This window comes from Lissotriton helveticus, chromosome 1_1 (assembly GCF_964261635.1).
Source record: "Lissotriton helveticus chromosome 1_1, aLisHel1.1, whole genome shotgun sequence".
Lineage (NCBI taxonomy): Eukaryota > Metazoa > Chordata > Amphibia > Caudata > Salamandridae > Lissotriton > Lissotriton helveticus.
The window spans coordinates 332,186,007-332,213,122 of NC_136057.1; the positions used below are offsets into that span (position 1 = coordinate 332,186,007).

Below are 27,116 nucleotides of genomic sequence, written 5' to 3' on the forward strand. Positions count from 1 at the left end.
GGATTTATTTGAAGACCGGGCAACTTTTTCAGAAAAGTAATCTGATTTTGCCAAGATAATGGCTTTTTTATAACTGTTGAGCAGTGATTTATATTTGATTCGGAGGAGGGGACAATAGTTGCGCCTCCAATGACGCTCCGATCGCCTAAGGTTAAGTTTAAGCTGTTTGAGTTCACTAGTGAACCATCTGTGGGCCTCATGGGGCCGCACAGATTTGATGTTTTTAAGAGGGGCGACGAGGTCACAGGAGGAAGAAAGCCAGGCACGAACAGCATCGGCTTGGTCTTCAAGGGGGAGATCCGTCATGTCGGGTACTGTGGAAGCCAGAGAAGAAGAAAGAAGGGAGAGATCTGTCTGGTTCCAACAGCGGGCTGTCAGATTTTTGGGGAGAGGGGTTTTTACATAAGAGGGAAGGGGAATAATAAAAGATATTAAAGAGTGATCCGACCAAAGACAAGGGAGAGTGGAGAGGACAGAAACAGCATGCCGAGTCAACCACGGATGAAGGGGACTGACAATGCTGCAACAAACTTTCACTGCAGTTCGTTAATGGCAATCTGCTGAACTGAGGAAAAAACACCCTCCTTTTGCATCAAAGTGAGTGAATAGACTGAAAATACTAACGGGACTCCAGGTACCATAATGCCCAGCACACCGCCACAATAGGCGTCCACCAGAGGCGTGGCATAAATGTGAATAATATCACCTGGAACCCGTTTGCAAGCTCACAAGAACTCAGACAACACCTCTGAAGAAGTTTTAAGGAAAAACGAAACGCGTCAGGTGTCTCAACACTGCTGAATTAAAATGCTGTCTACAAACTGAATACCGTGTGCGTCTCCCTTTTTCTCTCCAAACTGGGAGAGAATGCCTGTTGATACATAGGGACTGGTTCTGTCGCCGAGAAAACGCACCACCACAAAGAGCGCCATCAAGTTTCCCCGCCCGTGAACCACAACTTGCCTGTCTTGGACAAACCGAAGCCCAGGGGAAACAGGCTGCCGCCTGACACCGGAGTCAGGTCTGGATCCCTCGCAGTCCCATAAAAGACTGGGAAGCAACTTGGGAGGTATACAGCCTGGAAACAGAACACTTGCACGTTCCAGGAATGCCAGTGATGATTCAACCGACCCTCGAGCAGAGAGCGGACCATTGAATACTGCAGGAAACAGCATGCCGAGTCAACCACGGATGAAGGGGACTGACAATGCTGCAACAAACTTTCACTGCAGTACGTTAATGGCAATCTGCTGAACTGAGGAAAAACACCCTCCTTTTGCATCAAAGTGAGTGAATAGACTGAAAATACTAACGGGACTCCAGGTACCATAATTCCCAGCACACCGCCACAATAGGCGTCCACCAGAGGCGTGGCATAAATGTGAATAATATCACCTGGAACCCGTTTGCAAGCTCACAAGAACTGAGACAACACCTCTGAAGAAGTTTTAAGGTAAAACGAAACGCGTCAGGTGTCTCAACACTGCTGAATTAAAATGCTGTCTACAAACTGAACACCGTGTGCGTCTCCCTTTTTCTCTCCAAACTGGGAGAGAATGCCTGTTGATATATATATATATAGGCGTAACTGCACGGATACCAAGGAATTTCAAATGGCAGCCAAACAGTGTATGGACCGGTTCAAGTCGAGAGGGTATGGGGAGGAAATCCTCAATGATGTCTATAAAAGAGCCAACTCGACACATAGAGAAGATCTGTTCAAGAGTAAGAGCAAAAAAACAAGAGAGAAGAGTGGGGGAAAATTCAGATTAATAACTACCTTCTCCCAGGATGCGGCTTTTCTGAGTAAAACCATCAAGAAAAGTTGGCATATCCTACAGACAGATCACCTTCTCAAGGATGATTTACCAGCTAATCCCCAGATTACGTATCCGAAGTCTCGTTCTATTAAGAACGATCTGGTACAGAGTCATCAGACAGAATCCCCCAAGACTAACGCCTTCGGTGAAATCTGTGGTTTTTCCCCCTGTGGGAAATGTAAGGCGTGCAAATTTAGTAAGAGAGTTCGATCTTACACTATTCCTAACACTGGGATACAACGTAGGATCAACAAATTTATAACTTGCACGACTCCGTACTGTGTTTACTGCCTAGTATGCCCCTGTGGGCTACGTTATATTGGCAGCACGGTCAATCCCCTGAAGCTGTGAGTCTTGGAGCACATGCGTGCGATAGCCAACTTCGATGAGGCATACCCAGTGGCACGCCACTTCGATCAAGCACACAAACGCGATAGGGATCTGCTAAGTTTATTTGGTCTGGATCATGTACCTTTGAACCCGAGAGGAGGGGACAGGCTTGTCCGACTCCGTAGACTCGAGTCCAGGTACATAATTGACATGCAAACAAAAATGCCAATGGGGATGAACATACATGAAGAACTGGCATCCCATTTAGGAGAGTAACCATCTTTATTCCCTCCAGAGTTGTCACCTGATGTGTATCGCCAGTCGAGTGTTAATTGAAAATTGCAACCCTTTACGACTTTATAATCTTGCAGATACACTTAGATGATGCTAGGGGATATATGATGTTTGTTTGCTTGTTTGATTGCTTGAGCAGTAGGGCTTTTTGATATAGTTAGGTGCTCTGCTACCTCTCTGCATTTAATCGTCTCTTGCTTTTGTACTATGAACTTAATGTAAATAAGTATACATGAAAGAAAATAATGTAAATATGATATCTTGGGTATCTTCGTTCGAATATCATGTATGATCATGTACATATGAAATTGTATTTGTATCTGATGATCTATTATTTATGATTTCAGGGATAAGAGTATTCCTGTGACTAATATCTTCCTGCATATGCTTTGGATTTTGATGATAGGTCTTCTGACCTTTTGTTCTTGACTGGTTTTGCTTTTGCTTTTGAGTTATGTTTTAATGTGTGGAGTGAGGGTCCTCCTTGGCTTATATTAGCCTAAATTTCAATGGATTAGCCCATCCAGGGCTTGATTGCATCTTTCTTTTTCTTTTGTGATTTTACACTAATGAATTTTTGTGGGAATATGGTGAACACTATGTGGATCTCCACTGATTATTGTTCATTTGTACACTAATTGGAGTGTGGGTCATGAAGGGGCACGCCATAGAATTTCAATTCTGATTTATATATTAATTATGCATAGGCTGACTGTATTATATCACGTACATGCCTCTTGTAGTGCCAGTTCTATCGTTGTATTTGGTACACACTGCAATATGGCGCTTATGTTCCCTTCTTTTCCTTTCCTCTCACCATTTCCCATACGGCATGTCCTTTGTTTATTTCTTTGACCCGGATGCATTAAAAGTCAACGCCTCTGTCGGTTCGGTAAACTTCGACAAAGGTTCCGACCGAAACGCATCAGTTTGCTGTGCTCAAATAAATTGTTAAAAGTACCTCCGCGAGTGCTTTCCTTTCTTCTGCGGGAGACACGCTACTGGGAGGTGGAGCAGTACTTGACTTGCGAGTGCACCCTCGCAACGGAAGCACCCGCCTGGGAGTGCGGCGCTTTGGTGTTCTTGAAGCTGCAATATATATATATATATATATATATATATATATATATATATATATGGGTGTATGTATATATCTATATATATATATATATATATATGTATATATATATATATATATATATATATTTATATACATATATATAACTCTCTATATATATATACATATTTATATATATACTTTTGCAAACAAGGAAGGCCACCGCACTCCAGAAGTGTGTTGAATTAAACAAGCTTTTAATAAAGCATAAATCCCGCCACCATTAACACCATCTACCAAAGTTTCGACCAAAAGATGGTCTTTGTCACGGTTTGTGAGTCCTTTGTCAGTTTCACCCTTAAATAGTGTTCATTTTTAGATTGCCAGTAAAATGCATTCTGGTCTTTGTATTTCCAATTGAGTCACAGTCATTGTTTTCTTCATTATGTACACCTAAAATTACTGCACTCATAAACTTAGTTGTTTGTGAGTTTTTCACAACTTTCAATTGTTGGTTTTATACCTTGATTCAGGATTGGTTTGCATCTTTATTTATCAGGCAATGTCCTATCAACCTCTTTTTTTTCTTATGTTATTCATAGGTTTAGTAACTCTATTTTGTACGATATATCTCGAATGTAGCGTCACATTTGAATAGGCTAACTTTATGTGGACCTTATTTTTGGCTAAGTGCCTCTGTTAGAAAAAACTCACATTTTGTTCACAGATCTTGTTTCTCAAGTTTCCTGGTTAGTATCCTTCATGTTTCAGTGCCAGTTGTGTAATAGTCAAAACATTTTTATAGATGTACATGTAGTTCTTCATCTCCGTTCAATTTGAACAGTGTCTTGGTCTTGAATTTGATAATGAGACGCGATTCTAGGCTTCTTAGTTCAACACGACTTCTGGAATGCGGTGGCCTTCCTTGTTTGCACAAATTACTGCGAGGCATGGTCTGAGCTAAACACCGGCACCCGCGATAGTGCTCACCGATTACAGACTGCTTGTTTAAAAAAAAAAAAAATTATATATATATATATATATATATATATATATTACCTACTGGCGGTCGCCAGTAGGTATATATAGTTAGGATTTTTTCTCTATGGGTTTTTTGAAAATTCTATGTCTAATAACTTTGGCGTTTGTGGACGGAATTGGCTGAAATTTCAGGAAAATGGCACATTTTGTTTCTGAGCAGCCCCTGAAAATTTTGGGGGGGTTCGTCAAGGGGGGGCCGAGAAAAAAGGGGGGTCCCAAAACGCGTTTTTCCCATGTTAATTTCCATAGGGCGGTTGGCCTCACTTTTAGCCCGAACGGCTGAATGGATTTGCACGAAACTTGGCAAAATTGTAGGGACTGGTAGCCCGATGTGCCTTTTGTAGGTCTCAATATATGTGCTCCAGTGGATTTTGAGAAATTAACGTTTAAAAAAAGATATATATCTGTAACAGCGGACCGGGCAGCGCTCTGGTTCGCGGACTTTTCGCGCAACGGAGCTTTGTGAAGCGAAGCTGATTGGTTCTCCGGCGTCTGTCAACATTCCAAACAGTCTGTAGCGGCCGCCATCTTGTCTCTCGGTAGGATCGAGAGACAAGAGGAGGTCAAAACAAAGGGGGAAATAACTATAAGGGGGCATAGTAGATCCTCGCTGACCCCCTAGGTTTGATGTGGAGGTTTTAAAAGGGCCCCGCGGGGCAAAAAAAAAAAATAATAATAATAATCGAACGGCTGAATGGATTTGCACGAAACTTGGCAAAATATTAGGGACTGGTAGCCCGATGTGCCTTTGCTAGGTCTCAATATATGTGCTCCAGTGGATTTTGAGAAATTAACGTTCAAAAAAAGATATATATCTGTAACAGCGCTCCGCTTCGCGTAACGGAGGTTTGCGAAGCTGATTGGTCATTCTGTCACTGGGCTATAGTTGGGCTACATCTGGCTGATATTTGGGCTACATTTGTTTTTTTGTGTGTCTGGCGGCCATCTTTGGGCTACATTGGGCTACATTGGGCTTCATTGGGCTACATTCGGCTAATTAGCAAATAGCTCATCGCAAACTAGGAATGGTAAAGAATCGCTATTTATTCCTTAAAGTTCGCTATTTAGGAAATGCAAAAAACTTTGATGATACATATGGCGGTTCATCTCTAACAAGATAAGAAGCATAGGGATACATTTATGATGACTGGCGCATCACCAGGGATGTGTTAGTCATTCTGTGCCGCTGTTCCGTCACCTATGGTGTGCTGCATTTACAATGCGGCGCATCATGGGGCAAAAACAGCACAGATGCATGATGTATCTGTGCCGTAAAGGTGGCGCATTGCTGGAGTTGTATCGCAAGTGTGATGAAGCTCCAGCAAGGGTCGGGGGTGCCCCTGTCGCAGGGTTTCTGTTCTCACACAGAACTGTGGACAGAGGATTGGAACCTCGGCGAATGCATTGCTGGAGTTGTATCGCAAGTGTGATGAAGCTCCAGCAAGGGTCGGGGGTGCCCCTGTCGCAGGGTTTCTGTTCTCACACAGAACTGTGGACAGAGGATTGGAACCTCAGCGAATTAGGGTGTCCCAAAACTCACGTTAGTAATCAAAAACTCCTTAGCAAGCTAGGTACAGTGTCACATTGGATATAACAAACTCTCAATGTTTAGACAATCCAGAATATGAACTTATAGTACCTCAGGATACGTGGAACTCATGAACAGTCGGTCGTTATAGATTTCTTAGAAACCAGAACATGGAGTTAAGAAGAACAGATGTGTATTTGAAATGTTTATTTACTAATGCCGTCTTCTCAGGCGTAGTACCTTAGATAATAAAAGTACACATATTATCAGTAGCAAAATTACCAGCATAGTTACTAGTACATAAAAAGTGAATGGTGATAGTATGTTAACATGCTGTAAATGAATAAGAGTTAGCAACACTTATAAGCAGCCGCGGGCCGTGGAGGGAGTTACGGTGAGGCAGGGAGGCGGGGAGGGGGAGAAGCAGGGTGGAGAATACAAGTACACATATTATCAGTAGCAAAATTACCAGCATAGTTACTAGTACATAAAAAGCGAATGGTGACAGTATGTTAACATGCTGTAAATGAATAAGAGTTAGCAACACTTATAAGCAGCCGCGGGCCGTGGAGGGAGTTACGGTGAGGCAGGGAGGCGGGGAGGGGGAGGGGCAAGGTAGAGAGGGCTCCACCCTGCTTCTCCCCCTCCCCGCCTCCCTGCCCCATCGTAACTCCCTCCACGGCCCGCGGCTGCTTATATCTCACCCTCCCTAATACACATATTATATTATTTGCTAAGAAGGTCTCTTTGTGTTGGTTTAGGGCGTGCCCATACTTTATTGTCTTAGATTTGAAGGAATCACATCAGCATACACCAGCTCTCTCTTCATGTGAACCGCATCAACTGTTGTGTATGTGTGTTCGGCAAAGCAATATAAAACCCGCCTCATGCCCAGAATTGGCAGAAGTTGCACTTATGTTATGAGTATGAAGTCGTGGAGATCAGACCTCATAACAATTCTGTATCGTGTTGTTCTTGAAACTTTAGCACTCGCTGTACAGATATAGTTTAACAAGTAAAGCAGATAGTAGACCAATAACATATTATTCTCATGTAAACCACGATGAACTACTAGGTGGAAAGCTAAAGCAACAACTAAGTGTCGTGTGCAGAAGTTGCAAAAAAGGAAAAATGGCGTTTAAACCGGTAATGAGCCCATGCTAACTTAACACGGTGTAAAGATATCCAGGACCTAGATGACACCTCCTCATGATCCGGAAACGAACTGAATAAGATAATAGAAGTGCCATCTCATGAGAGCAGATTGCAAGTTTATATGTGGACGGTCCGCAAGGTAAAGCATTAAAAACTAGGAAAATTTAATGCTAAAGAAAAATAAAACAGCCAAGTACTTTATCGAGTCTTAAGCCAATAGGCAAGGTAAATAATAAAAACTTGACAAATAAGTCAATGAATTGTCAATGAAATGCTAGTACTCAGCATATCAAACATGAAAAAGGTCTATGACATAACTGTGTATGCAAAATAAGCTGCAACAGCCTCCAATAGGAAGTCACCGTCTTCATCCGAAAACAGTTCAGCCATCCAATTTAAAAGCGGAAAAGAACATACGTGCTCTCCCAGCACCGGATCCTCTATCACCATCAGAGGACAGCTCGGTGGGTTTTCAAGAAAGCTCTGTTCCAAGAAAGACTGTGCTGCCGCCAGTAAATTCCAGGGACCAAGTAGTCCATGCATCAATGCCACAGCCATAATCCTTTCGCCAGGACAAACCAACTCGTGAGTAATGATAGGAGTCATCAGCTGATTAAAGTCGACGTCAGGAGAAACCGGTCCGCAGAGACACAAATCAATGGCCCAATCGAAATCACAGGTCAGGCAGTGAAATACAGGCTGGACACAGGTGAAGTAGGAGAATCGAAAAGATAATCCATATGCCGTGCTTAATATCGCCAACGGCATTGTGCCATAATATTCTAGCATGCGATTGCGGAACAGTGTCAGCAGCTGCAGGGTGGGAGGTTGCATAGGAGGGACATCCATATTTAAAAATGTAAAAAAGCACAAGAGCGTCCGCTGGTAATGCAAGTAAAAATGCCAATCCACGAACCAGAATGCAGAAAATAGAATGAAAGGAAGCAGGGATGACTCCAAAGATTTTCTCAAATGAAGTCACGAGACCACTGGTAACAACTTTAAAAAAGTGCGCCAGGGACTTTGTGGAGGATGCGTTAAAGATAGTCGGAAACATGTTGCTGAAATTGAAAGGCAAATCTTAATTGAAAAGGGTGTGCACCTCTGTACGGGTGTTCGCTATGCGAAGTACGAAAGTTTCACGGGCCGAACTCAAGGCCACCTCTCTCTGAGACAAAAGAGCTCTTATTCTTGCCATGCCGTTGAAACGTGTCCCAAGGTTGGTATTTGTGGCCAGATTGAAAACTCCCTATGTTCATGTGTGGGAGGAAATAGAACATTTCTGCAGCAAATAAGCCGTTCACTTACTGTTACGATAAAAGGAATACTTTTAATTAACTCAGAACAATCTTCATTATTGAGCATCAAATAACTACCATTTTCCAACAACTTGAACGTGGGGATGATAGCAGGAACTGGCGTGCCTTGCAACACGCAAGCCATATTTGGTCGGTGTTTGTTGCATGAACCGTGTAACTGTATGTGCCTACACATTAGTGAATGATCTGGCGTCTCAGTGCATTCCTCTCCATTCAGATAAACTTCTTGATCATCTTTGAAACATCTGTATGTGTATGGAAGCGACCAGACCTCATGAAGAAAAGGACTACCTAAAGGTTCATAACGACCTATTGGTATATATTTCATACAATTTGAAAACTTATATAAAGCAAAAGGCAGCGTTATTAAACCGTGGATAAGGCATGTTGCCAAAAAACCCGCAATCCTCTGCTGATGATGTCACTGAGCATGTCATGAATGATGTAATATGTGACATCATCAGCAGTGGATTACGGGTAATGGTATCTCTAGTTTACTCCCTTATAGCTGTCTTTCTTTTAACATAAGTGTCTGTTTCCTTCCCTTATACTTACTGTTTTTGGTTCGCTTCCGGTTCGCGTACCGGCGAGCGAACTGGGAAGCGAACTAAGAGAAATAGAGGTTGGCACAGTTCCAAATATTGTACCAATTTTTTAATAACGGGGAGGTAGTTCTGAAAAGAACTTTTTTTTTAATTTTTCTGAACATTTTTTTACTGTTTTTGAATTTTTCGGAACAGTTTTATATTTTTTTGGGTTTTTCTTGGAGGGGGCAATGAAAACGATTCATTGTAAAGGGCTCAACAGGAGCAACAAAACAAAAAAAAGAAGTATTTATTATTTGGGGCGTTTCGGACAAACTTGCATATGATAGTCAATAGCTCTGTTGATCAGAGTGATGCTTTTTTCTCCGTAGGAAATGAATCCATCGCAAAATGCGCAGATGTGTTTTACATCACCAAATCTCATTTGTATATTTGGCACCATCTCCCTGCCCTCTGGTCCCGTTACTTCCGGTACAACAGATCTTCTGGCCATAATAGGGAGATTATCTAGGTCGTTCCGAAACTGTGCAGCACTGTAGTTGTTAGGATGCCACCTAGTCATATGGCGATGCATTGTGTAGTTTCCGAAACTGTATTTTTTGTCGGTCCCTCTGGACAGTCTATCTTGACATATAAGGCAAGTTACGTATCTTGCATTTACTTTTTTCTGACCTTTGGGAATTTTAAAAAATTGCCAAATGAAGTTTTCTTTCCGGTGAGACGTCCTGGGCTGCTCAGGCAAAAACTGCCTCTCTTCGTGCTCGTCCTCCTGTTCCTCTTCTTCTTCTTCTTGTTGAATTATAACTTGAGCAGGTGGTCCACTCTTCCTTGGATGTGGTGGAGGTGGTGGGGAAGCACCAGCTGAAGCTACTAAAGAAGCCATTGCTCAGTGATCACAAAGGGTCTTTCTCTCACAATGATGAAAGTCAGAGTGAGGAAAGAAGGAGGGATTTTCATCATTTGGGAAAAACAAGAGTTCTCAACCAATCAAAAGTGTTCATTTTAGATTATATGACCTAGTCTTACATCATTAGGAAACCAAAAGTGAAATGAACCAATGAAAAGTGTTATTACCAAGTCACATGACTTGCTGTGTTTATGTTAAGCGCTTTGCAGGGCCTCCCGGTTTGCTTCCAGAAACCTGCGCTTTGCGACTCGCTTCGCGTACCAGTTCGCTAACGTAGTACGTCATATGACGTATCACGCGACAACGTGAAACGTCATGCGGACGGGAGGCGTCACGATGTTGTTTTGTAACGCGGCACTTGCGGTAAAGAAACGTTTACCGGCTCGCGGTCTATTTCGCGGCATCAAGGTCAGCTAACGGGAAGCTTCCCGATTTGTGAAGCGGGAACGAAGAAAAAAAAATATTTTAAAAAAAAATTATTCATAAACATATAAAATATATTTTTGGATTTAAAGAAGAATACATTTTACAGCTACAGATATTAGCTGTTAAAAAACCAATGAAATTCACAGAAAAAACCATAGGTTATGGACCATATATAGTTAGGAATTAGCATTTACAAAACCTTGAAAATTCACTGAAAAAACCATAGGTTATAGACCATATATAGTTAGGAATTAGCATTTACAAAACCTTGAAAATTCACTGAAAAAACCATAGGTTATAGACCATATATAGTTAGGAATTAGCATTTAAAAAACCTTATTTTACTCACACAAAACCATTGAAATTCCATATATAGTTAGTTGCACTAACTATATATCGCGCACCCGCAATCCACTGCTGATCATGTCACATATTACATCATTCATGACATGGTCAGTGACATCACTGATGACATCACTGATGACATCTCAAATGACATCACTGATGACATCACTGATGACATCTCATTTGACATCATTCTTGTGCTAATACGATAAACCTCTTCAGACTCTAATATAACCTTAGATACACTCAGTGTATACAGACACTCACACACTGCCACTCATCCATGGAGTTACTCACACACCCAGTCAGTCATGCAAAGAAACAATCTCACCTCCATTTCTTCAACTATACAGTTAAACACACCTTACTTATTGAAACATATACTAACACATATTTACTCTCTTATACAATCCCTGATACAAGTTCACAATGATCGATACAACCACTCACTCATTCAGTGGCTCTCATGCACAGTTATTTATATATGCCAACTCTCACATGTACTGTGTTTTACATATGTACTTACTATGACATGTAGCATTGAGATATCCATTCACTCATCAATACACTCATGCACACAGTCAACTGCCCATGTAGCTGTTTCCACATGCACTCTTGAACTCATACACCTAGTGAATAAACTGCTCACACATCTATGCATAGAGTCACACACCTTCCAGCCACCCCCACACAAACTCAATCTCCCATAGAAATACTTGGGCAACCAATTAATAACACATATAGCCTCTCGTATAGCTAATGATCAACACATGCAGCAGTTTACAGAACAACAGACATAATGATGCACAAATTAAGACAGTTTAGTCACTAACCCATGCATTCAGTGAGACACATTTAATCACTCACTCATACAGTCAGTCATGCACCTACTAAATCCTTCATCCAGACACTTATACATCCACTCAAGACATATTTTAACTTTACAGAAAAATACAGTCACTGGATGTTGTCATCAGTGATGTCATCAGTGATGTCATTTGAGATGTCATCAGTGATGTCATCAGTGATGTCACTGACCATGTCATGAATGATGTAATATGTGACATGATCAGCAGTGGATTGCGGGTGCGCGATATATAGTTAGTGCAACTAACTATATATGGAATTTCAATGGTTTTGTGTGAGTAAAATAAGGTTTTTTAAATGCTAATTCCTAACTATATATGGTCTATAACCTATGGTTTTTTCAGTGAATATATATATATATATATATATATATATATATATATACATATATATACATATATGCATATATATATATATTTCAAAGTAGAGATACGGAGGACAGGAAATCAGGCGAGCCCACAAGATAGATGCAGCAGGTAAGTTTATTCCTGGCAGAAAAGACAACGCGTTTCGACCACGTCTGAGGTCTTGGTCACATGACCCACGTCTCCACATTGCAGCCATTTTAAAGACACAATTACAATTTGTCTATCATAGACATAGAAGAAAAGTAATATGTTTAACACATGTTGATGTCACATATGAAAGTAAATTGGAGTGCAAAAATCATATAATTGAGCATAGATTAAAAACAACAGGTAATTTAATTCAATTCCAGGGTTGCAACCAGTATGTGAGATGTATAGAGTACATTACTGTTAGGTGCAATACGGGTTCAGTATTGTAGCCAGTATTAAGATGTATATGGTACATTACTGTAAATTGCCATCTTGGGTAAGATGTTATACAGGTGCCCCATAGATGCTACGTTAACAGAAAAAAACTTATTTTAGGAAATTGTCAACATTGTGCATAGTGGTCAAAACAGTACACAAGAAATGATACATATGAAAATTATATAATACATAGTATGCCAATTTCCTTGATCATTCTATACACTGTGAAATCATAATTGTAGACTGTGTTATTGTTTCGGTCCTCAAAGTGCAGGTATAGTACCTGAGTGAGCTCAGTATCCGAGGTGACTAGGAGTTCAGGCGGCCGCCGTATGCTCCGGTTCTCATATCTTTATTGTGGGTGAATTGCGGAATAAACTGCGCGACACTCTCCTGTAAGAGGAAAACAAGACAGTTATTGCATCAGACCAGTCTATGTATGCATGTATCCATGAAAGAGTGGTATCTGGAATTGCCATACTGTATTAAAAGAAGGGGATCCGGGGGTGAGTGCGTGGTGAAGGAAAGGGAGAGTCAGTGGGTGTGTGGGGAGGTTTACAAGGAATAAAGGGAGGTGAGTAGGTCAGCGAGGCAAGGCGAGTATGAAGGAAAAATTACGTTTGGAGGTTACAGGTGACTGTATAACTCCTCATCCTGGAGTGCTGCAATGCGGTTTCCTCCTCTGGGGTTGGGGTTAATGGTGTCTAGGCCAAAGAATCTAGCTTTGGTCCAGTCTGCTTCGTGTTCCTTAGCAAAATGTCTAGCTGTGCTGTAGCTATTGTCTTTGTTAGTAATGGCTCGCCAGTGTTTAAGGATGCGCTTCTTTACTGCAAAGGTGGTAGACCCTATGTACCAGAGGCCACATGAGCAGACGATGGCATAGACGACAAATTCAGTGTTACAATTGATTAGATGTGGTATTTTCCATCTGGTTTTGGTTCTTTCTAGGATGGTGTCAGTGACATTGTTGGTATATTTACAGGCCTTTTACAGTGTGAGTATATATATCGCTCACACTAATGCTCCTTCCGGGACCAATGAACGCCTATGTACGCAAGTCCTCTTGCAATATAAACACACTCTCAAAACAACGTGAAATGCCAAAAATCTTATTTATTTTTCTATTCTCATTACGCGTTTCGGCACGCAGCCTTAATAACATAAAAAAAAGTATGTCACACAGTGCTTGATATATGCAAAAGTAAACCTAGACAGAGGACTGCAAAATATATCTCAAGTCATAGTTACTCAACCCTTGTCTGCCATGTTGGTAGAGTCTCAGAAGAAAATATAGTAGCATAGAATCATTACGTGAAGATATACACAGTGTAGATTACTTTGGAAAATCTGATAGTACAGGGAAAATACCCATGTCTTATCACACCATACCATATCAGGCATGGAGAACGTACTTGCTGAATTAGAAGGTTAAATCATATTACACCAACAATAGGGGCCGCTTGGTTTAAATAAAATCTTGCGGACAATTACTGCAACATGTAAAATTCTGGGTGCGCGGCGCGCTATAGATTACACATAGGAGCAGATACATACAGCACAAACACAGGGAAAATACAGTTTGAGAACAAACCGTTGGTATATATGTACGAGTTCACATGGTTCCCAATTACAACTCTTAGTGATGCAGTGTGTATGCATGTCCTTTGCTATCTCACTAGTACCATTTTCCCATCTGAGAATGAGGCCTTTACTGGAAGAACTGGACAAACAATGGATTTAGAGATGAAGGATCATTCAACAATCTTATCAAGGTCACTCTAAGCATATCAAAGCTTCTGCCCTGGTGGACATAAGTCAGCAATCTCTCAACCGGACTAACATTCTTAAACCCACTACGTAATTACCAAAGATGCTTCCTTGGTTTTTAATTTTTTTTTTTTGCCATTTCACAAAGAAAACACATTTTTGCAATACAACCGTACATTAGCGGTAGTAGAAATAAAAGCATTAGGTTTATTTCAACCATTATGTATCTGCTACAATCATGATTTACATCAGTATTGGGGACAAAGCTCCATAGTGCTGTATATATCAATACCTCATTTTATGTCTAAATACCCAAAAACATACCTTTTATCTCAACATAACTCCCTCGAACCCCCCCAATGGACACGTCACTTAGAGAATTGATTAAACAACTTATTGTCATGTATAAAAATTCCTATGTTTGTGTAGTATATGACTTCTGTGAGTACACTGTCATGGTCTGTCAGTTCGTGTTAGGCCCAGTCTGTAGATTGTGTATCATCGAAGACCATGCTAGGAGGTCGCCCACCAGTTTCTCGTCCTTTCTAGCTAGTTTTATTCTGACTCCCTCCGCAGTGGCCCATTCACCCATATCTTTTAACAACCTGTCTAACCGTAGGGGTGTTGTACTTTGCCATTCAATCGCAATACGCCTTTTCGCTACAGTGATACCCAGCAGCACAAATTCCTGCTGAGCTTCTTATTTTTAGGTGCAGGGAGCAGACCCAGTATCACTGTACGTATCTCTTGTGGGATCTCACACCTTGTTGCCATTTTTTGTTTATGTAGCACATCCTCCCAAAATGCCGTCACCTGTGGGCATACCCAGACCATATGCACAAAGTCTGCCAGAGTGTGCCTAAATCTATGGCATTCACCGGCCCGCGTTGGATATATTTTACTGATGATTTTGGGTGTCAGGTAAGCTTGATGAACGAAATGTTATTGTACTAGTTTAAAACGTGCAATAAAGCAGCCCAGTTTCACTCCTCCATGTACCTTCGCCTTTAGTGTCTCTATGAGGTGTATTCCCATTGTTTTCTCCCATTTCTGCTGCAGTGAAAGCAGAGGCCATGGCAGATCCTCCCTAATCACCCTGAATAAGTTTGTTAACACGTGGCAGACTTGTGCCATGTCTAGCATTACTTGCAGAGTTCTCGTTACCGGTGGCTCTTCTGAGAACGTTGACCATGTCTCCCTAGCCACTTGGGAGATCTTTGCATATTGTAGAAATTGCCCTTGTCCGAGCTCATACATATCTACCGCATCATCTTGTGTGACAAACTGGCCATTGTGGTATAAGTCACCCATCAGCATGCACCCTCCCACCATTTGCTTACTGACATTGACTCCGCGATCTTCCGAAATCCCAGAAACGCCCAGAGAGGTGCATCAGGTGCATATGGTGCTCTTTTCAACACTTTCCTTACCATGATTTCCCATATCTCTGCCACATGTCTGATGAGGTGTTGGGCTGTCTCCCGGGTACCCCCTCCTGCACATTAAAAGCTCTGACAGTGATCCCCCCTATACGACCTTTCAAGGAGCCGTTTTCCCAGTTCTCCTGCTCATCCAGCCAGTGAATTGAAGTGTTCAAGTTGCATGGCCCAATAGTAATATTCAATACATGTTACTTTTACTCCCCCCATCCGCCATGGTCTCTGAAATGTTGAAAGGCCAATACACTTGTGTTTATTAGCCCACAGCAGATCTGTGGCCAAGGTCTCTATCTGTTTAAAAACGCACTGTGGAATGCTATAAAACGAGTTTTGTAGAACATATAACCATCGTGGTACTAAGACCATTTTTGTAATTTCGACTTTGTTCATCAGAGAAAGAGGTAGGTCTTTTCAGAAATCTACTGACCTTAGTGCTCCCTCCACACCCTGCCCACATTGAACTATAGGAAACTATCCTCTGGGTGAGCTAGAATCATTCCCAAATACTTGGGAAGGTCTTCTGTTCATGCAAGCTCCACCTCTGGAAGCAAATCCACTGGTTGATCCATTAAGCTGCCCATAGGGAGTAGTTTTGATTTTTTGGGGTTCACTTGGAGCCCCGACACTCCTTCAAAGTCCTCCAATGCCCTCAGAAGAATTGGTAGTGCCTCCCGGGGCTTCTTGCAGGATACGAGGGTGTCATTGGCATGAATCAAGACTATATGATTGATGGTGCCCACTTTTATTCCCCAGACGTCTAGCCGGGCACGCAACATACACACCAAGTGTTCTATTGCCATGGCGAATATCAAAGGTGATAGAGGGCAGCCCTGCCTTGTACCCCTTTCCAGTTGAAATGCCTCCTAAACTTTACGTCCCACTCTAACTCAGGTCCTGGGTGATGCATAAAGCAATTGAACCCATTTGATGAAGCCTGGTCCCACAGTCATTTGTTGCATGGTGGCCCAAATAATGGGCCAAGACACTGAATCAAACACCTGTTGGATGTCAAAGAGAACCAGGGCTTACTCTTCCAACCTTGATCCCAAATCATGCCACAGATGAGCCAAGCCCCTGTGGTTAAGAATAGGATTGTGGCACGGGATGAATCCCGACTGGTCCGGGTGGATCAAATGTGTCATATACGGGAGAAGCCTATTCGCCAGTATACTGCTCAGCCCCTTCACATCTATGTTTCACAGGGATATCGGCTTATAGGAGCTCAGTTGTGTGGGGTCCCTATCCTGTTTCTGAATTATTAGGACTAGTGCTTCACACATGGAGTCGGTCAGTTTTCGTATGCATAGCGCCTCATTTTATACTTACACCAGCCTGTCCACTTGTAGCGGTTCATTTTGTTGGTAAAATTCAGCTGCTTTCCGGGTAATTTCGCAACGACTTGAGGCGTTTTATGGCCAACGCTACTTCCATGCACGTGATCGGGCCCCCTAGTATTTCTGGCGTCTCTAGCTCTAAGTGGGGCAATTCCATGGAAGCCAGGAACTCCGCAATTGCGATATCCAAACTCGGCTCCCAGTGCATAGACTTTAGCCAAGTTCTTGGCCAAGAGATCTATGATTCCTGATTGCGTGTAGTTCATCTTCCCTTCCCGGTCGTGCAGCTGCAGTATTGGTTCAGTGGAATGCTCACAACTTAGTAATCTAGCCAATAAGGCACCGGACCTATCCCCCTCTGGATGCAACGTCTGTCAGTACACTGTATGATGGTACATCTCTAGGCGTTTCCACCTCTCCAATAACCCAGCCTTCACCTTGTGCCATTCCTCAAGCAGTTGTGGGTCAGCATGTAGTTGCCTTTCCAACTCGGACAGATTACCCTCAAGTGGCTCAATGTCTTTCCATCATTGTTGCCTCAGCCCATATGTTGTGTGCATACATACCCCGAAGCACTTCCCATTCATAAGCCCTATTCGTGGCCGTCTCCCAATTTTCTTCGAAGTATTTCGATAACGCCGCTGAGACTGCGCTCTCAAAAGGTGGGTCCTGGAGAGCCTCTTTCCAGAGGCGCCACAGAGGTATCGCCGTCCTAGGTTTCTGGCCCTCAAAGCTAATCAAAATTGGCGAGTGATCAGAAGTATATCGAGCTTGTTACATTATCCCTTTGACATCCTTGGCTAATGTTGGTGTGATGAAACAGTAGTCCAGTCTGCTAAATGTATTAGTGGCCTTTGTATGGCAGGAGAATGTTCTCTGTGTAGAGTTATGGTCCCTCCAAATATCTAGTAGACGCATTTCCTTTAACAAGTCAGTCAACATTTCTGTCATATGTTGTTTAGTATGCAATCGAGGGTGTCTATATCACAATTCATATCTCCCAACATTATTATCTCCTCCACCATGAATGACGCAGCTGCATAAACCCTTCTACGCTTCTCATAGGCTGCCAACCCACAGACATTCTATGTGAGCAATTTAAATGTCAATCCTGCCAATTCCATCATTGCTCTACATCACCTCCACCACCCAGCACTTCAGCCTCCTCACTCACAAACCCTTTGTGCATGTGAATTAGCATTCCCTCCGACTCACCCAGAGGACACTGAATTCTCAAGGATATCCATTGTACCCCAACTACTAAAACTGAACAATAACTCCCCTCCCCATACACCATGGACAACCCAGCTACACTCAATGCTTCCCTTTCACCCCAAGACCAAGCTCGCAATGACCGCCCCATACCACCCCAAATACCTTTTGTGCTGTGATTACAGATTAGAGTCTTTGTCTGTTAAGCTACTAGCAACCGGACCCCAAGGGGGTCAGTAGGATGGCAGGCAGACTTTGCCCGCCCGCCATCCTGTCGGGGATTGGGACCGCCCGCCATAAGGGCGGGGGTCCTGTGGGTGGTATTAGGATGCGGCCACCACAGTGGCGGGCGCATCCTGCATTTATAACATTGTGGCGGGCGGTGCTCTCTGCACCGCCCGCCAAAATGCCATGCAAGGCGACCGGGGCGGAAAAGCGGTGGACGGTCTTTCCATCCGCCGAGGTCCCACCCTCCATACTAATATGGCGGGGGAAAACGAGTGAGGATGTCGGGCGGATTGCCCCCGCCAGGCTAGCGGTGGCTACCGCCAGCCTGGCGGGGGCAATCCGCCAGACCTCCTAATGGGCCCCCAAGTCAGGTGCGAGATGTGACCTCTAGCTCCCTGACTTTGAACTGGTTCCTGGGGACCCTGAACCAGACCTTACCCCCCGCCAGCGCCACTCAGCATTTATCCCCATGGTCTCTCTATTGCAAAACTGTGACAACGTCCACATTATATTAACTTATCTGAAACATCATTGTGAGAGTTCATTGTCCCCGTTCATGATGCAACAGCATCTGACAGGAGGGTGTCAGGTACCACTTCTTGTGACCCCTACCATGAGCCTTGGGTTCCTTCCTGCCTCAGAGTTCTGTCGGCTTGCTCTCTTATTCTTCCAGTACTGGACTCCCGCTCTTCCTGCGTTTTGTGGCCTATTCTTGCATTTTTACTTACTTGACCTTCCTTGCTCCACGGTCCTTGTGGGCCCGCTCCCATGTCTGCAATACCTGACTCATCCATCCATGTCACTGCTGCCTCTGCTGTCACGAAAAAGTTGGTTTCCCCTTTGTATTCTACCCGCAGCTTGGCTGGACATAACAGGCTGTACTTCAGGCCGGTTTCCCTCATTCTGCGGTTCACCACTATGAATGTTTGTCGTTGTTCTTGAACACGCTGAGTAAAGTCTGGGAAAATTATTATATGATGGACTTGGAAAGTCAGTCTCCCTTTCACCCTAAAGGCCTGAAGTATCAGATCCCGATCTCTGTAATTGAAGATGCGGGCTATGATTGCCCGTGGAGGGGCCACTGGGCGTGGAGCCGGCCCCAATGCTCTATGGGCACACATGACATAAAAAAACTTTGATATCCTCTTCGGAGCGACCTCTGTAACAATCCATTCCTCCAGGAACAGGTCCACTGCCGGGCCCTCTGATTTTTCTGTAAATCCTGTAATGGGCAGATTATTCCTGCGTGACCCCCCCCCCCCTGCGTCTTCGACCCGTTCGTCGAGTTGCACCATATGTTGCTGAATACGCACCATCGAGTCCTTAAGTGCGCGCACCTCTTGTTGCATAGTCTCCACATTTTGTTCTGTGAGGGTCACTTTGGCCGAGACCTTATGCAGATCACACTGCAACAGATTCACTTCAATAGCCATGGCATCTATTCTGTACACTACGTCCTCTCTGTAGGACTAAATAGCCATCATTATTTCTGTCAGGGAGGGGGACTTGTCCGCAGGGCGGCCTGCTGTGTCCAGCTGCATTATCTGAGCCCCGGCCCCCCCAGTCAGGTCTGGTGGGCATGGCAGTGCGTATTTGGATATTTTATTGGTCTGCACCTTGTTGACCTTGTCTTTTGCCATCTCTGCGCATCTTTAGGACCAGTAGTCCACTATGAAGAGTGAGGCAAATCTTGCCAGGCGTTACAACCTCTTGGGCTCCCCCTGTCCCTTAGTTTTGCAAATTCTGTGTATGGCATCCTCCCTTTTGGTACTTCCTCCAAGCCTAAGCCATGTGGGTGTACATCCGTGCCTACTCCATCACTACTGGGGCGTAGTCAAGTGTCTTCATGGTATATCCTATGCCATTTTCCATCAATGGATCAGCGGGTCCCTTCCTGACCCTCCTTGGTGCCCCAGCCTTCTTTACACTTGTCTGTAGGCCCGGGGGGAGGTGGGTGGTCCTCTAAGCCCTTTTGATGCCTCCCTTGCAGTGCTCCTTGTCCTTTGCAGGCTGGACCAGGTTCAATCTGAAGGAGGAGGTGTGGGGGAGCTCCTCGCCTGTTTTTTCCCCCCACTTCCCTCCATCCAATACTGTGTCTGCGCCCAGCTGTGGCCCAGGTCTCTACTGTGCCACAGCCCCAATTAGGCTCACCTGCCCTTCACTCTGTGGGTTACGCTATGATTTCTGCTCCAGAGCCATGCACAATAACGCACGCTCTGAGCTCCTGGTCCCGCCTCTGACCTTTGTGGCGACAAACTTCTCCCTCTCCAGTCCCTCCCGCCTCCAAATCCAGGGTGCCTCTGCACCTGTTGGTAACTGCTCCGGGCTGCCGGCTCTCTCAGGCTCGGCTGGGTCCAGCCCAAGATGGGGTCCAGCGAGCTACTCCAACCCACAGTTTTCGCGGTCCACTCCGCTTAAAGGGCGTACCCTCTGGACCTTTGCCAAGCCTAGCGGGGTCCTGCACAGTTCCGCTATCGATTCGGGGTAGCACAGGATCTGGGGACAATAGGATAATCACAGAAATTGAAGCTCCGGTAGGAGCTGAAGCAGACTCCCTAGTCCGCCTTAGGTCCAAGCCACGCCACCCGCTTCTTTGGAAGGTTGGGGAGCCCATTTACAATTTTTATGTCTTTTAAAATGTTGATCTATGCCCGTAGTTTCTAAACTCTGAAGTTTTTCCTTTTGGTACTTTTCATGCTCCAGCTCATATTGGTCTTCTAGAGACTCCCTAGTCCACCTTAGGTCCAAGTCACGCCACCCGCTTCCTTGGAAGGTTGGGGAGCCCATTTTCATGACTTACAAATAAGTAGAAAATGGTCTTCATGTCGGATGAAAATGCACATAAAAATGTTAGAACTCAAAGCAATTTTATTAACTCTCCTGCATTCCTACCCGCGTTAGGATGCTCCTCAGTGTTAATCCGCACAGACACAACCACCAGTATGCACTATGTGAACAAACAACGGGCACAAGATCACTGGCCCTATCCAAGGAAGCACAAAAATCTGTAAATGGGTTATGACACAATAAATAATAACTTTACCAGCACTCCTGGTACAAACAACATTTTCGCAGACACATGGAGCAGAACGTAGAACATCTGCCAGGAATGCAAGTTTGATCAGTCCACTTTGAACAAGATCTTCCACCAATGAGACAAACCAACACTGGATCTCTTTGCAACACAAGAGAACCGGAAAAGGCAATTTTTGTTCAAGTTGGCACCCAAGGTTCGTGGTGGAGTCCATTTTCAACAGATGCTCAGGGATCTTGGTGTATGCTTTTGCCCCAATACCTCTGATACCCAGGCTTCCCAGCAAAATTAAGAGAGAATTGTGTTGAATAATTTTGATAGCCCCAAGTTGGGGAAGACAGCACTTTGTTCACAGAACTGTTACTACTATCGGACACAAATCACATTGAGCTAAACCCGCTCAGGACACTTTTGACAATGACTCATACCATGTTTTTCATCCAAACTCAAATTCCCAGCACTTGCCTGCCTGCCTCCGGAATACCATGAGTTTGCAAGTATACACATCCCTCAAGACTGCAGGGACATTCTTGCAAAAGTTAAATAGGACACCACTAATAAAACATACAATTTAAAGTGTTTCTGTTTATGGTACCAGAAAATGAATATTGTCCTTATTTTGGAAACCCCAGAGCAACTTTATCTTACCTTTTGTCATTGGCAAAATTGGGCTTAGTCCATGCTTCCATTAGAGTGTATCTGGCAGCAATCTCTAGGTACAGACTCTCATCTGGTTTACTATCAGGTGTTTGGACAAAATATTGAGTTTTAGATATTAAGATACAGAAATATCGGAACAAATACATAAACTATTGAGATGCAGAAATATTGTTGACTAGAATATCGTTTTTTTAGGTGAGTAATATTGCTTTCAAGAATATATGTGTCATTGCTATTGTTTTCAATAATATAATTGTAAAACATATGGGGGCCGATTATGATGTTGGTCGGAAAGGCTCCGAACGACATTCGGTTTGTCCAAATCCGATTTGGAACCCACGTTTCCGACCGATTCGGAAAAACACCTGACTGACAGATTATGATAGTCGGAAACCGTTCAATCGTTCTGACTCGGTTCCGATCGGCATTCGGAAAAACCGAGTCATTCGTAGATGAATTACACAGGTCTATGGACCGTGTTTCTGACCAATGCAATGTCGATACGATGTCGGATTTGGACAGCCTTTGCAACCCAGTTTGTCAGACACAGATCGGGTGTCAGAATCCAACTATGAGGGGCCCATAGCAGGCCCCCCTTCAAATGGAGGCCTCCTGTTGGGGCTCTTGGGGTTACCCATGGGTCCCCTCCTTCCAACCATGAATGGTGTGGAAGGCACAATGGATTGCCCGCCACAGGGTGCACGGTTTTCTGCCATCAACCCTTTCTTCAATGTGAGCCTGTGTTGTCGGTCGGAACGCTTGCTCCCACTGACGCCAATGGGAGTCCGACAGAATTGTGTTTGGAAACACTGTAAAACGTCGGTTGTAGTCCCTGAATCCGATTTGGTTGGAAACGATTCCGAGATCGAGTTGGTCGGAATGCTTTCCAACCTACATCGTAATGAGGCCCATAGCTGTTTAATTATCTTGATGTGTTTTAGTTCATATATTGATTTTATATATTAGTGTTTGCATAATTGTGGGCAATATTTGTAAATGTAGTTTGTCATTTTAAGTGATTTACAATGATTAATGTAGTTGCTAATTATAATTTATAGTGTTGTAGCAGGTTGTGAGGTGGGACGTTAATTAAGCATGATTAATTAACAATTGATTTTTTGTTTATTCATTATTTACATTATTATTATGTAAATTGCTTAGTTATTATATTTTTTAGTTATTTATTAGGTGTGGTTTGCTGGGTTTGCAGGGGTTTTGGGTGGGGAGTTATGTATTAATTAAATAACAATGAACTATTAATTGATGATTAATTATTTAATTGATTATTATTGATGTAAAATATGTAGTTCTATGGGATGAGAAGTTAGTTAAGTAATAATCAATTAACAATAATGTAATAATTTATTATGAATTATTTGATTATTAATTATATGAAATGTGTAATAATTATATATTTTTACTTATATATTAGGTGCAGGCTGTTGTGTTTGTAGGGGCACTTGGTAGGAAGGTATATACGTAATAAATAATAAATATTTAATTATTCTTTTAGAAATTATTAGTTAATTGATTATTAAATAGGTTAATTGGGTTATGTTTATTTGTTTCAGTTATATTTTAAGTGTTGGATGCTAGGATTTTGGGATCATAGTGTAGAAACTCAATTAAACAATTAATTAAATACCATTTTTTTAATTCATAATTAATTATTACATTTTTTAGCATCATGTAAATTGTTTTTTAATTTTGTATATATGATTTTCCTAATAAGAGTTTTAGATTTCTGGTGAACTAATAGGGTTTTTAAAATATGTCATGCGTTTGAAGTGAAGTACTTTCCCTACGGCTGCGCAGACTAGAGGGTGAATAGTAAATATTACACCACTGAAGTCCAAAGCTTTCCCTACTGTTGCACAGACTGGAGTGGGAATAGTAAATGGAACTCCTTCGAGGTCCAACCGTTTCCCTACTGTAGCATAGACTTAAGTGGAAATAGTAAATTTAACTTCCCTGAAGTCCAGTGCTTTCCCTACTGCTGCATAGATTGGAGTGGGAATAGTAAATGTAACCCCTCTAAAGTCCAACGCTTTCTCTAGTATTGCACAGAATGGAGTGGGAATAGTAAATGTAACACCTCCAAAGTTTAATACATTCACTACTGTTGCTTAGACTGGAGTGGGATGGGTAAATTTAACCTCTTTGAATTCCAACGCTTTTCCTAATGTTGCATAGACTGGAGTGGGAATAGTAAATGTAGCCCCTTCAAAGTCCAACGCTTTCCCTACTGTGGAGCAGACTAGAGTTGGAATAGTAAATATAACCCCTCCTAAGTCTAATGCTTTTCCTACTCCTGCACAGACTGGAGTGGGAATAGTAAATTGTATCCCTTTGACGTCCAACATTTTGATTACTGTTACACTGACTGGAGTGAGAATAGTAAATTTTACCCGTCCGAATTGCAACACTTTACCTATTGTTGTACAGACTGGATTCGGAATAGTAAATTTTATCTCCAGGTACTCCAGAAATCCTAAACCCACTCAAGGTGGCATCCTGTAATGTTGCTGGTTTAAGAAGTAATTTGGATTGTAGCGATTGGGGTCCTTTCAAAACCAATATGATGTGTTATTCCAGGAAACAAGGTCTAAGGAGGAAGCCCGGTGCCCGGGCTATGAGGCCTTTACTAAGACAGCTGTTGCTGGTGGGAGGGGTAGACTGTCGGGGGTTAACTACATGGGTAGCCACCTATTTGGGCTGCAAGGGGGTCGAGAGAGTGTCAGATGGTATATTGTTGTTTGTTGCACTAACCTTTGGCACTAAATTAGTTGCAGTTTGGGACAAGGTCTATTCGAGAACTATGAGCGTAAGTCATGAATCCACCGTAGCAACTATCTACCTTTCTGTCTTCCATTCCAGAGAACGCCCTTAAGGTGGTAGGGGGTGATTTAAACTGTCAATTTGAGCCTCAGTCTGGTCTGCCCTGTTCCCATGATGCACTGGGCCAGGGACAGACTAATTTGCATACAGCCAGGTTCTGAAACTGGGATGGTGCAATGAGCTAAAAAACGGTGTTGGATCTAGCCCTGATCTCTTGACTGGGTGAGAGTACTCTGCTTAATTCAGAGACTCTGTCCATCACCACCCCTTGTTGTAAATAATTTTGTCCACCCTAAGCGTGGAAGGGTATACTCAGATGTGAGTCCCTTGCTCATTGCACCATCAGGATTCAAGCAAGCCGGGCCGAAGACGCCTGAAATGGCAGAAACCGGTCCCCGGAAGCTTGTTTCCTTCCCAGTGTAAGAATTGGCTTTTGTAGTCTGGTCTGCCCTGTTCCCATGATGCACTGGGCCAGGGACAGACTAATTTGCATACAGCCAGGTTCTGAAACTGGGATGGTGCAATGAGCTAAAAAACGGTGTTGGATCTAGCCCTGATCTCTTGACTGGGTGAGAGTACTCTGCTTAATTCAGAGACTCTGTCCATCACCACCCCTTGTTGTAAATAATTTTGTCCACCCTAAGCGTGGAAGGGTATACTCAGATGTGAGTCCCTTGCTCATTGCACCATCAGGATTCAAGCAAGCCGGGCCGAAGACGCCTGAAATGGCAGAAACCGGTCCCCGGAAGCTTGTTTCCTTCCCAGTGTAAGAATTGGCTTTTGTAGTCTGGTCTGCCCTGTTCCCATGATGCACTGGGCCAGGGACAGACTAATTTGCATACAGCCAGGTTCTGAAACTGGGATGGTGCAATGAGCTAAAAAACGGTGTTGGATCTAGCCCTGATCTCTTGACTGGGTGAGAGTACTCTGCTTAATTCAGAGACTCTGTCCATCACCACCCCTTGTTGTAAATAATTTTGTCCACCCTAAGCGTGGAAGGGTATACTCAGATGTGAGTCCCTTGCTCATTGCACCATCAGGATTCAAGCAAGCCGGGCCGAAGACGCCTGAAATGGCAGAAACCGGTCCCCGGAAGCTTGTTTCCTTCCCAGTGTAAGAATTGGCTTTTGTAGTCTGGTCTGCCCTGTTCCCATGATGCACTGGGCCAGGGACAGACTAATTTGCATACAGCCAGGTTCTGAAACTGGGATGGTGCAATGAGCTAAAAAACGGTGTTGGATCTAGCCCTGATCTCTTGACTGGGTGAGAGTACTCTGCTTAATTCAGAGACTCTGTCCATCACCACCCCTTGTTGTAAATAATTTGAGCCTCAGGGCTTTGGATACGGCGATACCCTAAGGCACAAGAATAGGCTGTTGGCCATTCCAGCATTGACTTTATCCCCCATTCATAAATGGTCTCCTCTGGCTCTTCAAATCAATACTCTTTCTGTGAATCACTCAGATAAACCGGGGCAGCCCAAATATATTCGGGTAGGTTCTTCATCTTTAATTGACTATGTTCTTGTGCACATAAGGCTATGGCCCTCATTTTTAGATTTTGCTATCCTGCCTAGGCATGGTAGCGATTTTTCTTCGGGATTGCAGGGATATACAGACTACCCGTTATACTACAACTTTGGAGGTTGCAACTTATCAGGGTTGTGCCATAGGGGTCGCGGAAAAAGAGTAACACTTTCCATTCTGCCAAGAGCACTACTACGATTCTTTACATTACACTTTAATGTAGCAGTTCACACGAGGACACATGGGGACGATTTAGGTGTTTATGAGGTTGCAGCTCAAATTTTGGGAGGTGCTTGAATGATGGTCCTGTAACGAGTTTTAATTATCGTGCCATTTGGATACTCGGGTGTGGAGTATAGTGTGTTTGTACAGAAACAGATTGTGTTAGATATCCATAGAGGCACTGCAGTGACCTATTGCACTGGCCAAATTATTGCCTATATTCAGCTCTGAAACACAGTGGATTTTCAGTTACGGTGCCGGATGTCAGGATTTTTCTCATTTCTTGGGGTACTTTGAACGGAGCTGTTTTTATGATATCCGGACTGGGGTTCTTGTCTACATACTATAGCGCAAGAACTGACTTTGCCTCTTTTAGTCCTGGTTTTTCTAATCCTACATTTATGCCTTGAAAAGGTCTAAGCAAGGACGAAACATGTGTGGATATT

The 27,116-nt window shown here is 43.3% G+C and overlaps 1 protein-coding gene across 14 annotated transcripts in view; it reads left to right on the forward strand.

The window, feature by feature from the left end:
- Positions 1–27,116, forward strand: part of LOC144804990 (V-type proton ATPase 116 kDa subunit a 4-like) — a 6,844,636-nt gene that overhangs the window by 3,645,140 nt on the left and 3,172,380 nt on the right. The gene's annotated exons all lie outside the window — the stretch shown is intronic.